Source organism: Chelonia mydas, chromosome 14 (genome assembly GCF_015237465.2).
Source record: "Chelonia mydas isolate rCheMyd1 chromosome 14, rCheMyd1.pri.v2, whole genome shotgun sequence".
In the NCBI taxonomy this organism is placed as follows: Eukaryota; Metazoa; Chordata; order Testudines; family Cheloniidae; genus Chelonia; species Chelonia mydas.
The window spans coordinates 36,399,169-36,413,500 of NC_051254.2; the positions used below are offsets into that span (position 1 = coordinate 36,399,169).

Genomic DNA, 14,332 nt, shown 5'->3' on the forward strand with positions numbered 1-14,332 from the left:
CTCTGAATGAACTAGTCATTGAACTGAGCTAACTGAATACACTGAAATTAAGAAAATATTTTCTCTGTTTCTCTGAACCTGCCTAAGAGGCTACTGCTGTCAAAAACTAGTTTAGCACTTCAGCAAGCTCCCTGGTTCCAGGTGCTTAGCCAGTAACTTCTACGACTCCAGTGGTCTGACGGTCTTTAAAACTTCTGCCGCAAACATGTACTGCTTGAATATTATTTTATGTATATTTAATTCAAATGATTTTAACAGATTATAGGAGTTTAGGATTTAATGTGAGTTGTTTGACTTTTAAATTTAAATTTGAAATGGTTTATTTTAAAAAATAAAAATCTTATCTTTAATTCAAAAATCCAAGTTAAAAAACTCATGTAAATAAAACAATATTTGTAATTAAAAATGAAATCAATTTCATCCACCCTGAGTGTCTGATGTTTCCTTCAGACCTTCGTTGCCAAAGAACAACAACACTTTGAGGGGTGAAATTAATAAACGCGATTCCTTGGTTTGTGTAGATTGGATGAATTATTGTACAAATCTCAAATTTGTTTGTTTGTTTTGAAACAGAGCTGCAGCACTGCCAACCCCAATATTCAAAACTCAAAAGTCAGTGTTATGCCCTCCTTAATATATTATGTCTGTGTAGTATTGTCTGGTTTTGTGTTGTCTGGTCTTGCAAATTTAATAAATTGTAAAACTGTACAATGTCATAGGACAACCCAGGAAGAATGAGGTATTCAGGAAAAGATGTAAACTGTACTTCAGTTACTTTTTTTCTATTTCCCAATGTCTGTTTTTTTATGAAAATCAATTAAAAAAATAATCACACACACACACACAAAATCACATCAGGTCAAAAAACAGACATGAGACTGACTTAAAAATAATGAGCTTTAAAATTCTAATGATAACAATCCATTTTAAGTTCTCATTTTTTGCCTTTTGGTTTCTGACCCCTGAGGGAGCACTCAGGTCATATTCCTAAACTTTGTCTGCAACCATGAGGGTGAGAACTTTAGTTTTTACTTAAATGATATCTGAGATTCTCACATAATCATAATATTAGAGATCTGGGGCTTTAGGAAAATTAGCAGATAGCGTGAGACTTAAAATAAAACGCTAACATTCACAAAAAAATTATGTGAGCTGACAACACTGTAGCTCTCCAAAATGTTTAAACAAAAATTATTTTTTCAATAGAATGATTTTAGAAAAAAACTTTAAAAATGAATTTTCCTATTATCTGAATGTTTCTAATTTTTCAATGAAATGATGCTAAGTGAGAATATACAGTTCAAATTGATTCAAAAGAGGAATGCTAATAAAATCCAAACATTTTACTGACCCTTCCCCTATTCTTGATAAAAGAAGAATAACAATGTTTGAAAAAAGAAAATAATTTTGTTTCAATGATATTTGATTAAAAATGGAAATTAAAAATATTTCAAACAAAACAAAAGTGAATTATTGTTGTGAAATAGTGTTTTACAATTAATTTTTTTACTACCGTTAGTCCTTTAGATTTCCTCGGGAAATCTCCCCTCCAATGACTGTTCCCACAGTAGGAGATGATCTGTCAACCGCTGTGTAAATCTGCCTCTTTTTAAATTATGTCATGAAACCCCTATTCAGCAGCACACTTGAGCTCATGGTCTGCTTTAGGCACATGCTTAATTCCCCCTCACTTCAGAAGGAGAACAGGATGCAATTTTCTGTCTTGATTGATTGTGGAAATAATTTTCCTTTTTTCCCTTGAAAGTGTCAGAAACAACAGGATTCAGCCCCACAGGCAGCAGTAGAAACTGTCACGTTAACAGGCAGAAGGACAGAACAGCTGGGGGTGGCACAGTAAATCTCGTCCGGTATTCTCAATACAGGAAGTTATTTGTTACAAATCTCCCTGGGACGTCACTGAGAACAAGATCGGGCCCAGTGTTCTTGAATGAAACATACCCACAAAAGAAGCAAATGACTAATCCAACATGCCGCACAAATCCCAAGTTACGCTGCTAGGACAAGAATCTGAAAGGCATCGGAGTGTCAATCTCTGTGAATGTACTTGGAACATAGTGTTTACATAACGAGTAAAATAAATGACCTCGGATTATTTAATCTTTGTGTTAGTAACAATCCGGCCAGGCAATGAGCAGGACAATGAGGGGATGTGAGGAATCATTCTGAAGCTAAATGAACCTGCCTGATTGGTCCTTCTGAGACATTTTACAATCTCCAGGGTGGGATCAGACTCCGTTGGGTTTGTTGCGATGATTTCCACTGTCAGTGACTCTTTCAGTTGATCCCATTGCAGGACTGATTCCCTGGCTACCAAATCGCTGCAGTTTCCCCAGCTTTTCCTCGCCCTTTGGGGAAGAAATCTTTGGGCTCCAAGCAGAGCCCGGGGCTTCCCTCTGGACAGCGCTGCCCACGATGGAAAGCAAAAGTCAAGTCACACCGGCGGGCACGTGACGAGATTAGCGTTTTCTCTGGAAGAAACAGCCACCGCCCGGCTGCGCTCTAAGGGCCCTTCCAGGCCAGCAGCCTCCAGCATTCCCGTGGCCCGAGACACCCAGACCCAGCGATGAGCTTGAAGAGATTCTTCTGCCGGCTTTTGTTGTTGTGGACTATGGAGTTAAGGCGACGTGATGTCACGGAATCCATGACTTCTTCCAGAGACCTCTGTGACCTTTTCCGCTTCAGCCTGGGGCGGCCGGGCTGGAGCTGCCAGCCAGTGGGGGGCCCCAGAGCTCCCAGCATCCGGTGGCGGGGGACCCTGGAGCAATAGCAGCCATGTGTGCTGGACCCCCACTTCCCATGGTGACATCGTTATTTTTAGTAAAAGTCACCGAGAGGTCACGGGCAATAAGCAAAAAGTCATGGAAGCCCGTGAAGCCCGTGACCTATCCCTAACTTTTACTAAAAATGACTGACAAAATCTTAGCCTTACTAATGAGAGCCTTGGATGTGTAAACAGGGGAGTAGTACGGAGTTGGCCTTGCTGAGATTGAGACTGGAATACCCAGTACAGAGGCTTGGAAGGATTAGATCTTTATCAGTCAAGGTCGATTTCACCGGACACACACAAACTGATGGAAAAAATATTTCCATCAATAATGGAAATTTACAGACAGGCAAAGAAAGAAGGAAGTTGCTTGAGAACTTATTGGAGTTTTGTTCACTTCCTTTGTGTATTTTGGCATGTGATCTTGTAATGTGTGTTTTAGCGGTTATAAAGCTTTTTTTTTTTTTTGAGTCTCAGGATTTACTGTCATTAAATTATTGTTGTCTGATTCTCTCCCCCCCACCACTAGGGCTTGGACTTTTCCACCAAAGGTCATAGCTCCCCACCCCACCCCGCCATGGAAAGTGGAAGTCTCCCTATGAAGTTCAAAGGGCATGGTTTTAAACTGGTGTATTCCATCACAGGCAGATTGTTTAATTGTTGTGGAGTTGTTTGCTTTAAATTTACCCTTTTTATTTATTTATTAAACATGTTTTTGTTTGTTTGCTTACCTTTTTGTTTGTTTTTTTATGATTTTTCTCATTGCGAGGGATATAACTTTATAAATTGTGGGGAAAAACTAACCTGGATAAATTTCACACAAAAAGCTAATTTGATTAAATGGTAAGCAATAGAGTAATTGGGTTTGTTTAGTCTGGAGAAGAGCGAGGGACATGATAACAGTTTTCAAGTATTTGAAAGGTTGTTACAAGGAGGAGAGAGAAAAATTGTTCTCATTAACCTCTGATAGAAGGACAAGAAGTAATGGGCTTAAATTTCAGCAAGGGAGGTTTAGTTTGGCCATTCGGAAAAATTTCTTAACAGGGAAGATAGTTAAGCAATGGAATAAATTGCCAAGGGAGGATGTAGAATCTCCATCATTAGAGATTTTTAAGAGCAGGTTAGATAAACACCTGTCAGGGTGGTCTAGATAATACTTAGTCCTGCCATGAGTGCAGGAGATTAGACTTTCAGTCCTATAATTCTAATAGAATCACAGAGTTTACAACCAGAAGGGACGAGCAGATCATCTAGTCTGACCTCCTAAAGAGGAAATGGAATAGAAATAGTTCCTAAGCATTAATTATCATATTGATGATAATGAGAAATAAAATATAAGAAAAGGAAAACTCCTAACAAACAGTATGTGTATTTCAGTTTAATTTTTAGGTAAACGAGATATAGAAATTGGTAAGTGTCATTATCCTTCTGACAAGAATTTTTTTGGGGGGTACCAAATTGGATCCTCATGTGGGAGCTTGTTTAATTGTTGTGGAGTTGTTTGCTTTTAAATTTAACTTTTAGAATTCTGTTGCAATATTTAACCTGCTTTGGTTTGTTTGTGTGCTTGCTTTTTGTTATTATTGATTTTTTGCTTGGGGGTTTAGTGTAGCTTCATAAAATGTGGGCAAACACTAAATTGGATAGATTTCACACTAAAATTTAATTTGAAAAACTGAGAAGCAACAGAATTACAGACTTAAAGACCAGAAGGGACCCCTGGATCCTCTTCTCTGATGTCCTGAAGAGGAGGCTGATTTCTCCCAGCCTTCACTGTCATATTGATGAAAAATAGAAATAAAACATAAGAAAATGGAAATGCCTAACAAATATATATATATTTATTTCTCTTTTATTTTTTAGCCAAACGAGATAAAGAAATAAGTAAGTGTCATTATCCTTCCTCTGATAAGAAACTTTTTCTACCAATTTGGATCCTCATGTGGGAGTTTGTTTAATTGTGGTGGAGGTGTTTGTTTTCAAATGTAACTTTTTAAATTGATGCAATATGAAATCTTTTGTTTGCTTGTTCCTTTATTATTGCTACCATTCTTTTTGGTGTGTATAGGCATTTGTTTTGTAATGCAACTTTAATAAATGTGGGGAAAGACTAAACTGGATGAATTTCACAGCAGAAGCTAATGTGAGAAATTTATAAGCAATAGAGTCATAGGGTCACAGAGTTTAAGTCCAGAAGGGATGACCAGATCCTCTAGTCTGATGTCCTTAAAAGGAGATTGATTAGAAATAACAATCTCTCAGCTTTAATTTGCATATTCATAAGAACGGCCATACTGGGTCAGACCAAAGGTCCATCTAGCCCAATATCCTGTCTTCTGACAGCGGCCAATGCCAAGTGCCCCAGAGGGAATGAACAGAATAGGTAATCATCAAGTGACCCATCCCCTGTGGCCCATTCCCAGCTTCCGGCAAACAGACGCTAGGGACACCATCCCTGCCCATCCTGGCTAATAGCCATTGATGGACCTATCCTCCAATTAATTTATCTAGTTCTTTTTTTAACTTTGTTATAGTCTTGGCCTTCAGAACATCCTCTGGCAAGGAGTTCCACAGGTTGATTGTGCATTGTGTGAAAAAATACTTCCTTTTGTTCATTTTAAACCTGCTGCCTATTAATTTCATATGGTAACCCCTAGTTCTTGTGTTATGAGAAGGAGTAAATAACACTTCCTTGTTTATTTTATCCACACCAGTCATGATTTTATAGACCTCTATCATATCCCCCCTTAGTCGTCTCTTTTCCACGCTGAAAAGTCCCAGTCTCATTAATGTCTCCTCAGGTGGCAGCCATTCCATAGCCCTAATCCTTTTTGTTGCCCTTTTCTGAACCTTTTTCAATTCCAATATATCTTTTTTGAGATGGGGCGACCACATCTGCACACAGTATTCAAGATGTGGGCGTACCATGGATTTATATAGAGGCGGTATGATATTTTCTCTCTTATTATCTATCCCTTTCTTCATGATTCCCAACATCCTGTTCACTTTTTTTGACTGCCGCTGCACATTGAGTGAATGTTTTCAGAGAACTATCCACAATGACTCCAAGATCTTTCCTGAGTGGTAACAGCTAATTTAGACCCCATCATTTTATGTGTATAGTTGGGATTATGTTTTCCAATGTGCGTTACTTTGCATTTATCAACATTGAATTTCATCTGCCATTTTGTTGCCCAATCACCCAGTTCTGAGAGATCCTTTTGTAGCTCTTCGCAGTCTGTCTGGAACTTAACTATCTTGAGTAGTTTTGTATCATCTGCAAATTTTGCCACCTCCCTGTTTACCCCTTTTTCCAGATCATTTATGAATATATTGAATAGGACTAGTCCCAGTACAGACTTCTGGGGGACACCACTATTTGCCTCTCTCCATTCTGAAAACTGACAATTTATTCCTACCCTTTTACCCAGTTACAATCCATGAGAAGACCTTTGCTCTTATTTCATGACTGCTTACTTTCCTTAAGAGCCTTTGGTGAGGGACCTTGTCAAAGGCTTTCTGAAAATCTAAATATACTATGTCCACAGGACCCCCCTTGTCCACATGCTTGTTGACCCCCTTAAAAAATTCTAGTAGATTGGTGAAGCATGATTTCCCTTTTCAAAAACCATGTTGACTCTTCCCCAACAAATTATATTCATCTATGTGTCTGACAATTTTGTTCTTTACTATATTTTCAACCAGTTTGCTTGGTACTGAAGTCAGGCTTACTGGCCTGTAATTGCCATGGTCACCTCTGGAGCCCTTTTTAAAAATTGGCATCACATTATCTATCCTCCAATCATTTGGTACAGAACCTGATTTAAATGATAGGTTGCAGACTACAGTTAGTAGTCCTGCAATTTCTCATTTGAATTCCTTAAGAACACTTGGGTGAGTACCGTCTGGTCCTGGTTACTTATTACTGTTTAGTTTATCAGTTTGTTCCAAAACCTCCTCTAATGGCATCTCAATCTGGCAGAGTTCCTCAGATTTGTCACCTAAAAAGAATGGTTCAAGTTTGGGAATTTCCCTCACATTCTCAGCCGTGAAGACAGATGCAAAAAATTCATTTAGTTTCTCTGCAATGGCCTTATCATCCTTGAGTGCTCCTTTAGCATCTTGATCATCCAGTGGCCCCACTGTTTGTTTAGCAGGCTTCCTGCTTCTGATGTACATTTAAGAAAAAATTGCGATTACTTTTTGAGTCTTTGGCTAGCTGTTCTCCAAATCCTTTTTTGGCCTCCCTAATTATATTTCTGCACTTCATCTGCCAGAGTTTATGCTCCTTTCTAGTTTCCTCACTAGGATTTAACTTCCACTTTTTAAAGGATGCCTTTTTGCCTCTTACTGCTTCCCTTCGTTGTTTAGCCATGGTGGCTCTTTTTTGGTTCTCTTACTATATTTTTTAATTTGGGGTACATATTTAAAGTGAACCTCTATTATGGTGTCTTTAAAAAGTTTCCATGCAGCTTGCAGGGATTTGTAGTGAAATTCTGGGCATGTTCAATCCTGGTACCGTGTGGCCTGTTGCTGTCCAAGCTGTGACATTTCAGAGCAGGCAGGCTCCGTCCCTGGGGAGAGAATCCGCCCCTGGCTCTGGCTGGTGTGCAAATCCTGGCCCAGACCATGTCCCTGAGACTGGGGACCCTGAAATTAGCATCTCTAGCTTCACAGAGCCCAGTCGCTATGACTCTGGAGGACTCCCATCGACCCAGCCCCTGGCTCCTCATCTCTTTGACCCCTGGAAGCTCCTTCCCCTCCCTGCAGCCCCAAGAGTGGGAGGGGGGAAGAACCCCTGGGGCTGCAGGAGGGGCAGAGGGGCTCTGAGGGGCAGATGTGGGGGCTGGGCAGGGGGCAGAACTAACAGCCGGGCTGGGGACAGGCAGATGTGGGGGTGGCCGGGACACAGAATGACTCAATCAGGGTTTGGGGGGTTGGAGGAAGCTCCGCAGCAGCAGGGAGCATTTTGTACCAATCTGTGAGATTAGATCTCACTGGGGTCTCCCAGCCAGAGCTCCTGCCACAGGGGCCCAAATCACCTTCCCCTGTAACTATGGGAGAGCCAGTAACACTATAATTGTCACACAGGGGATGGGCAGGGAGAGTTCAAAAATCAGAAGATAAACCAGGATACGTTATATATTATTTTGAGCCCTCATGTTTTTTGGGGGGGCGGGGGGGTCAATTTCATGATTTTGGGTTCTGACTCATGATTTTTAAGTTCTGGGGTTGGCAACACTGCGAGTGTCACGGGTTGGGGAGGGCGCAGGCTGGGCTGAACCAGAGGGAACAGAGAAAACAAAAGGAAAAGATCAAGTAAAACAAAATAAACAGAGTCCTGCAGAAAGGGGTATCAAACCAAGGAAAGGAAAACACTGGGAAGAGGGGAACAGCCAAAGGCAATGAGAGCTGAAGGGATAAACTCAGGGGAACGAATGGAGAACATGAAGGGGAAGGATCTGTTGTGACAGGGATCAGAGGAGAGTGGAAGACACAGAGAAATAAACAGGAATGGGAAATGAGAGCTAGAAAAATGGTGAGTCAAAATGAACAGTATGACGGAGAAGGGAGAAGAAAAGGGAACACAAGAGGGACAGAGATTTATAAAGCCTCACTGAAGTTGAGACTGTCACTCATTAATTTCATATGTTATTTCCTTGACTTTAATTACACTAAAATGGCAACAAAAGAAACTGTTCCCAAAACCTGTGGCTCTCTTTTCCATTGTTGTGATTATTGAAGCTGCTTCTCAACTCCTTTGTACTCTGATGGGTATTTACAGTAAATAAAGCATGAAAGACAATTCTGATTTGTCCCTTTTGAATTTTCCAGCTGTAATTGTTGGGGGTAGAGTTGTGGGATTTGCTTCCCTAGTTGGTTGTGTGTCCCCAGCACCAACAGGAAAAATACCTGCATGTCCCTGGAATGGGAGCTGGGGTTTTGCTGCTATCCAGCCTGTGCTCTCTCTTGTGCAGGCTATAGCCATGTCAATCAGGAATTCCTCAGCTGGGCTCAGTGGAGAGGGGGCTGAACGCATGGTGCTGACTCTCCTCTTCGTTTCCAGAGGTGTTGAATTTATTCAATGGTGGCTAAAGAGATATGAAATATGTTGTTTGCATTTCTTCTGCCCATCAGCATTTGCTGAGACTGTCTCTGGGGATTTGTCTACACTAGGATGCAGGTTTTTCTCTCTCATTGTATAATCTGGGTGTAGACAAGGCAAGTGGTGGTTTCACCTCAGTGTAACTGGTCAAGAAAAATTCTGTGGGTTGAGGGGTGTTTGGGAGGGTGAACGATCACCTTCAGTAGCTACACTGAGGTGAAAGCATCACTTGCCTCATGTCCCCAGGGACTGTTTAATGAGATCACTGCCTTGTGTTTGCTACTGCATTGAAAAAAAACCCACCCCTTCTCCTAGGGTGGCCATGAGCTAAAAGATGGGATCTAAAGGGAGAAAAAGGAGACACCCCGCCTTTGGCCAGGTCTGGGTCTTTGCTTTCTGTGAGCTTCTAATGTAAATGACTGGGGGTGGGATCCATGAAGGGACTTAGGTGTTACAATGCTGAGCATCACCTGCTCCTAATTTTTAGGTGCCTAGAACACCACAAGAAAAACACTGCAACCCCCACGTCCTGACTTAGATGCCTAGTCTCCCCCCACGATGAATGGAGACAGGCAGGTGCCTTACAATGCCACCCACAAGAGCCAGCACCCTAGGTGGGGAGCCATCTAAACTAGCCAATGGGAGATGCTAACAACAGGGGCGTATCCTAAACCCTGCTCCTCTCCCAAAGATAAGTGCCTGAGGCTGTGTCCACACGACAGCTGAAGTCGGCAGAATTTATGTTGCTCAGGGGTGCGAATAGACAACCCCCTGACTGACGTAAGTTACACGGACATAAGCGCCGTTGGGCAGAGGCGGCTGGAGCAGACAGCAAGGCAGCGAGCAGAGGGGTCGCAGCTACCTGGGCGTGCACCCTGGGAGCCAACGGATCAGCATCTCCAGGGACGGTGGAGGGAACCATGGGTCGGGGACAATGGGGGCCACGGCGGTCAGCAGGGCCGCAGCAGGAGAGGGGACCACCCCCACGGGAGGTTTCGCCTTCTGGGCGGGGACCTGCTCTTCTTCCTCCCCCAGCCCTGCCCAGCGGCCAAGGGAGCAGCAGCAGAATCCGTGGCCGCCGCCATCGTCGGGCTTCAGTGGTCGCGATGGCAGTTGAGCCGGTGGCGGCGGTCGAGGCAGCCAGCGCGAGGGAGGGTGGGAAGGGAGACTGAGAGGGAACAGCAGGGGCCTCCAGGGACGTCCCACCCCCTGAATCTCCCACCCCAGGAAGGGAGGCTCGGGACAGCCACTCGGGAAGGGAACAAAGGGAATGGAGGGCAAGAGGGGGAAACGGCGACCACACCCCCGTTGCTCGGCTGAAAGCAGGGCGGGGGGAGGCACCCACAGAAAGGGACACAGGAAACAAGGAACACAACGCCCAGCTCAAGGAGGAAGAAACCAGCTCCCCTGGCTGCACTAAGGGGGGGACGGGAGCCTCCGAAAGCTTATGCTCAAATAAATTGGTTAGTCTCTAAGGTGCCACAAGTCCTCCTTTTCTTTTTGCGAATACAGACTAACACGGCTGTTACTCTGAAACCTGATCCGTGAGAGGAATAACGGAAGCAGGGAGGGAAATTCTAAGCGCCTACAAAAGGAATGGGGGCACGCAGGCAAAAAGGGTAAATGGGGGGGGGGCAAACAGCAAGGGAGCGGAATGAAGGGGGGGACAGGGACAAGTATGCCACAGGCAGGGAACAGAAAACAGGGTGGGCTCAAGGGCAACCAAACTGAAAAAGGGGGAATGGGGCTGGCAACAACGCCTGCACCGTGGGACAAGGGCAGGGCAAGCAAACTAACCAAGGACCAAGAAAGAGACCCCGCAAAAAACAGAGCAGGGCAAAATGGAGCCAACAGTGTGGCTAGAAGGGGAGCGGGCGGGGCAGGCAGCAAAGGGAAAGGGGACAAACAGCTGCAAGGGCAGGACAGGGGGCAAGGCAGAGGGGAAAGGAGCCCACTGGCCTAATGCAGCTCAAGGAATGAGGGCAAAGCCAAAGGAGAAAAGGAAAAGTGCACCCCCCTGCTGCTCCAATACCCCGGGCGAGTAAGCAGGGGAGGCAGGCAGCTGGGGCAAGTGTGGAAAAGCCCCTAGCAGTAAATGGGGCAGGAAAGGGAGCAGCAGCAGAGGTGGTATCAGAAAGGGGGGGAGGGTGAACCAGGGGCAGCTGCCTCAACTGCCAATCACAGAGGCAGGCACCCACAGCTGCAACCAATAAGGGAAGGAAGGCCTGCTATAAAAGGCGAGAGCTTAGACAATGTTAACTTGGCAGAAAGGCTTTGAACAGCAAAGGGGTAACACTGCTGTACTAGATAGTCTCTAGAAACACAGTGCAAAGGTACTGATAGTCTGCTGGGCCTAATTAGATACTGGGGCCATCACCTGCCTTCACTGGGGTAACTAAAGAAAGCAGAGATCCCCTGAAGGACCACATCAAGGACTGGTGACATCACCATTAGCACCTGACTGCACAGACTGGCCTAGTGTCTGGGGGGAGGGCCAGTGAGATGATTATCCGAGAAACTCTGTTTCTGTGCGTGTCTATCTGTCTCCTTATTCTTTTCTCCCAGGTTCTAACTGCAGAGGAAAAAGTTTGCCCAGTAGCAAAGGCACCAAGTTACCCTGAGCAGACCCAGGTTCGTTTCCCTGCTCTGTGTGAACTCAGGCAAGTCATTTATTCTGTCTGGGGCTGAATGTCCCCTCTTTTAAAATGGGGGAAATAGCCATTCCCTATCTCACAGCAGCAGGGGCAGGGGGCACATGGGGTCATGTGTCCCCCAGATTTGCTGCTTGGCTGGTATTGAGTATGCTCACACAGACTGAGCATGCTTAGTAACATCAGCTGAAGGCACTGCCCTCACCCTACCTCCCTTTCTCCTCTTCTCCCCCACCCCCCAAAAACAATGAGCAGGTATTGGCTGTCTCTGCACAGTAGTGTGGTGAGACTAAGCACATTGGGGTTTGTGAGGTGCTCAGACAGTGCAGTGATGGAGGCCAGGTAAGGACCTGCCATGGCTAGAAGTGCAGCTGTTTCCTGTCTCATCAGATCACAAAAACATCACATTACGGTTGTTACAAACTTTCCTTGTTTCTCACTGACTCTTTCGCGAGCTGGTGTTTCTCTTCATGCCCCAGTTCCTGGAATCCTGTGATTACATGACAATCTCAGCTCTCACTTTAACAAAGGTCAGTTTCTTGCTCTCATGGCTGAGTAGAAAAAGTTGAGAACGTGACCAGAGTGAATCATAAACGCTCAGAAACAAACAAACACTCCAGAATCTAATTTTTTAGAAGGAAACCCCTCTTGTTTTCTTCAGCCAACCTCAAGATTTTTGATTACGTGCTGCTGGTAGTACTGTATTGGCAGTGATCAGTTTGTGTTTTCAGGCCTGGCTTCTCCAGCAAAGGCTCTAAGCTCTAAATATAAAAATGAACATTCTAATTTCTCTTTACTTCACCCTTACTCCAGGGGGCCTGTGCTCATTTGTGGCTTGGCCCACAGCCTGGCCCTATGTGCATTCCCACACCTTGCCCTCTCTGTTTCCCTTTCCATTGACTGTGCTGTTTTAGATAAATGATGGCATTACATTTAAGGCCTGAATTCTCCCAGTACTGCCTACTGCAAACTTTTAAAAATCATTAGAACTCCTGCAATGAGATTGCCTTAAAAACCATGAGACTTCAAAATAATAGTTAATAATAAATGTTGGGTTCTTTCTGTTTGCTGTCTGGCTTCTCAGACTTTTAGGTTGCATTCAGAAAACATTGTTAAGTTTTTCTCTGCAATCAAGAAAGCTAGAAACTTCCTTTGTTTAGGAAACAAAGGCCAAGAGTCTCACCTCATCACATGCTTCCAGGAGCTGGGGCTTTAACCAACACACCAAATAGCTGGCAAAACCATGCTCTGAAGTGTCCCTAGCCTCTGTTTGCCAGAAGCTGGGAATGAGTGACGGGGATGGATCACTAAATGATCACCTGTTCTGTTCATTCCCTCTGAAGCACCTGGCATTGGCCACTGTCAGAAGACAGGATACTGGGCTAGATGGACTATTGGACTGACCCAGTCTGGCCGTTCTTATGTTCATAAGACTCGTTATAATATCATGAATGCTGGCAACACTTTTGACACTGCGTCTCCTTTACACTGAGGCTGAGTTGCCTTAGCATATGTCAGAATCAGGCCTTTGAAACATTGATTCCAGCTTAACCAAGTTTTTGGCCTGTGAATTGAATATCCCTAGACTTGGAAGGATTAGATGTTATCAGTAGATGTCAGTAAATGTTGATTTCACTGTACACACAAACCATGGAGAAACATTTCCATTGATAAGTGAAATTTTCAAATAGGCACAGTAAGGAAAATGCTGCTTGAGAACTTACTAGAGTTTGATTTAAGGAGATTTACTTCATATGTTTTGACATGTGACATTGACAATTTGTGTTTTAACAGTTACACTTTTTAATTTTTTCAAGCTGTGTTTACTGTTTAATTATTGTCTGACAAAAATATTGTCTGAACATCCCCCCCAGTTTCCCACAACCGGGAACAATAATATTGATAAAAACAAACATTGAAAGTTTAAATAGATAAATACCAAAAAAACCCTTACAAATAAATATTAGTCTTATCTGTCAAAATTACATATTAAGTCAAATGAATTCTGCCAAGCCTAAGTATCACTCCTTAGACATGCAATTCTGTAAGCTCATCAGGACAGAGGGATACTGATCTCCATGCGAATCCCCAGTGACCCCGCTGTCACAGGGTCAATGTAGGTTTTCTCCCTCTTGAGCCTGTGCTTAGGCTAGTATAATAGTCCTCTATGCCTTCTTTTGCTGGTTCACCCAAGTGTCTTTATTTACAGGGTTCATGCAGTTCCCAGATCCCCCAACAGCTAGTGCCCCACAGACCCTCCCCAGGGTCTCCTAGCCTTTGAGGCTTCCTTCCTTGGTAAGGAGACAGCGATGCTGCTCTCCTGTCTTCTCTGGGGCTAGTCTCCTCACTGAGGTTTGCCCAGGGCTTTTATAGCCCTCTGGTGCCTCAGCCCAGCTGTCACCACTTAGCTCAGCATGCTCCTCTGAGCCAGCCCTTGTTAGGGCTTGCTGCTGGGATCTCTGCTGAATACCTGCGTCTCTAGCCCTGGCCTCCTGGCCAGAGAGCAGGCTATAGCCAGCATTTTGGCAGGGCCTTAAAGGAGTTTACCGCTGCCCTTCCCCCGCCCCCCCAACACACACCAGCAGAGGGGGCTGATTGCAGGATTGGAGCCTTATTGGGACATTTCTCACCAAAGCTTCCAGGGCTGAAATGTTACCTGTGATCTGGCTCCAGCTCAGCAAACAGCCTGAATCAGTTCCAGGAAGGGAAACACCCAATTGCTGCTGCAGGCGGGGCATATCTCTGAGCTCAGGAAAGTGAAACTTACCCTGTTCCACTGCCCGGAGGGAG

At 44.2% G+C, this 14,332-nt stretch overlaps 2 protein-coding genes and 2 long non-coding RNA genes across 4 annotated transcripts in view; 1 reads left to right on the forward strand and 3 right to left on the reverse strand.

Moving 5' to 3' along the window:
* Positions 1-14,332, reverse strand: part of LOC102936186 (butyrophilin-like protein 2) — a 1,677,894-nt gene that overhangs the window by 341,912 nt on the left and 1,321,650 nt on the right.
* Positions 1-14,332, forward strand: part of LOC114020220 (butyrophilin subfamily 1 member A1) — a 1,361,724-nt gene that overhangs the window by 117,667 nt on the left and 1,229,725 nt on the right.
* Positions 4,430-14,328, reverse strand: LOC119567748. Its single transcript, XR_005227745.2, has 3 exons — positions 14,199-14,328; positions 8,699-8,877; positions 4,430-4,558 (listed from the first exon to the last, which is right to left on the reverse strand). It is a non-coding gene; the product is annotated as an uncharacterized LOC119567748 (long non-coding RNA).
* Positions 6,976-7,401, reverse strand: LOC122462878. Its single transcript, XR_006285759.1, has 2 exons — positions 7,208-7,401; positions 6,976-7,121 (listed from the first exon to the last, which is right to left on the reverse strand). It is a non-coding gene; the product is annotated as an uncharacterized LOC122462878 (long non-coding RNA).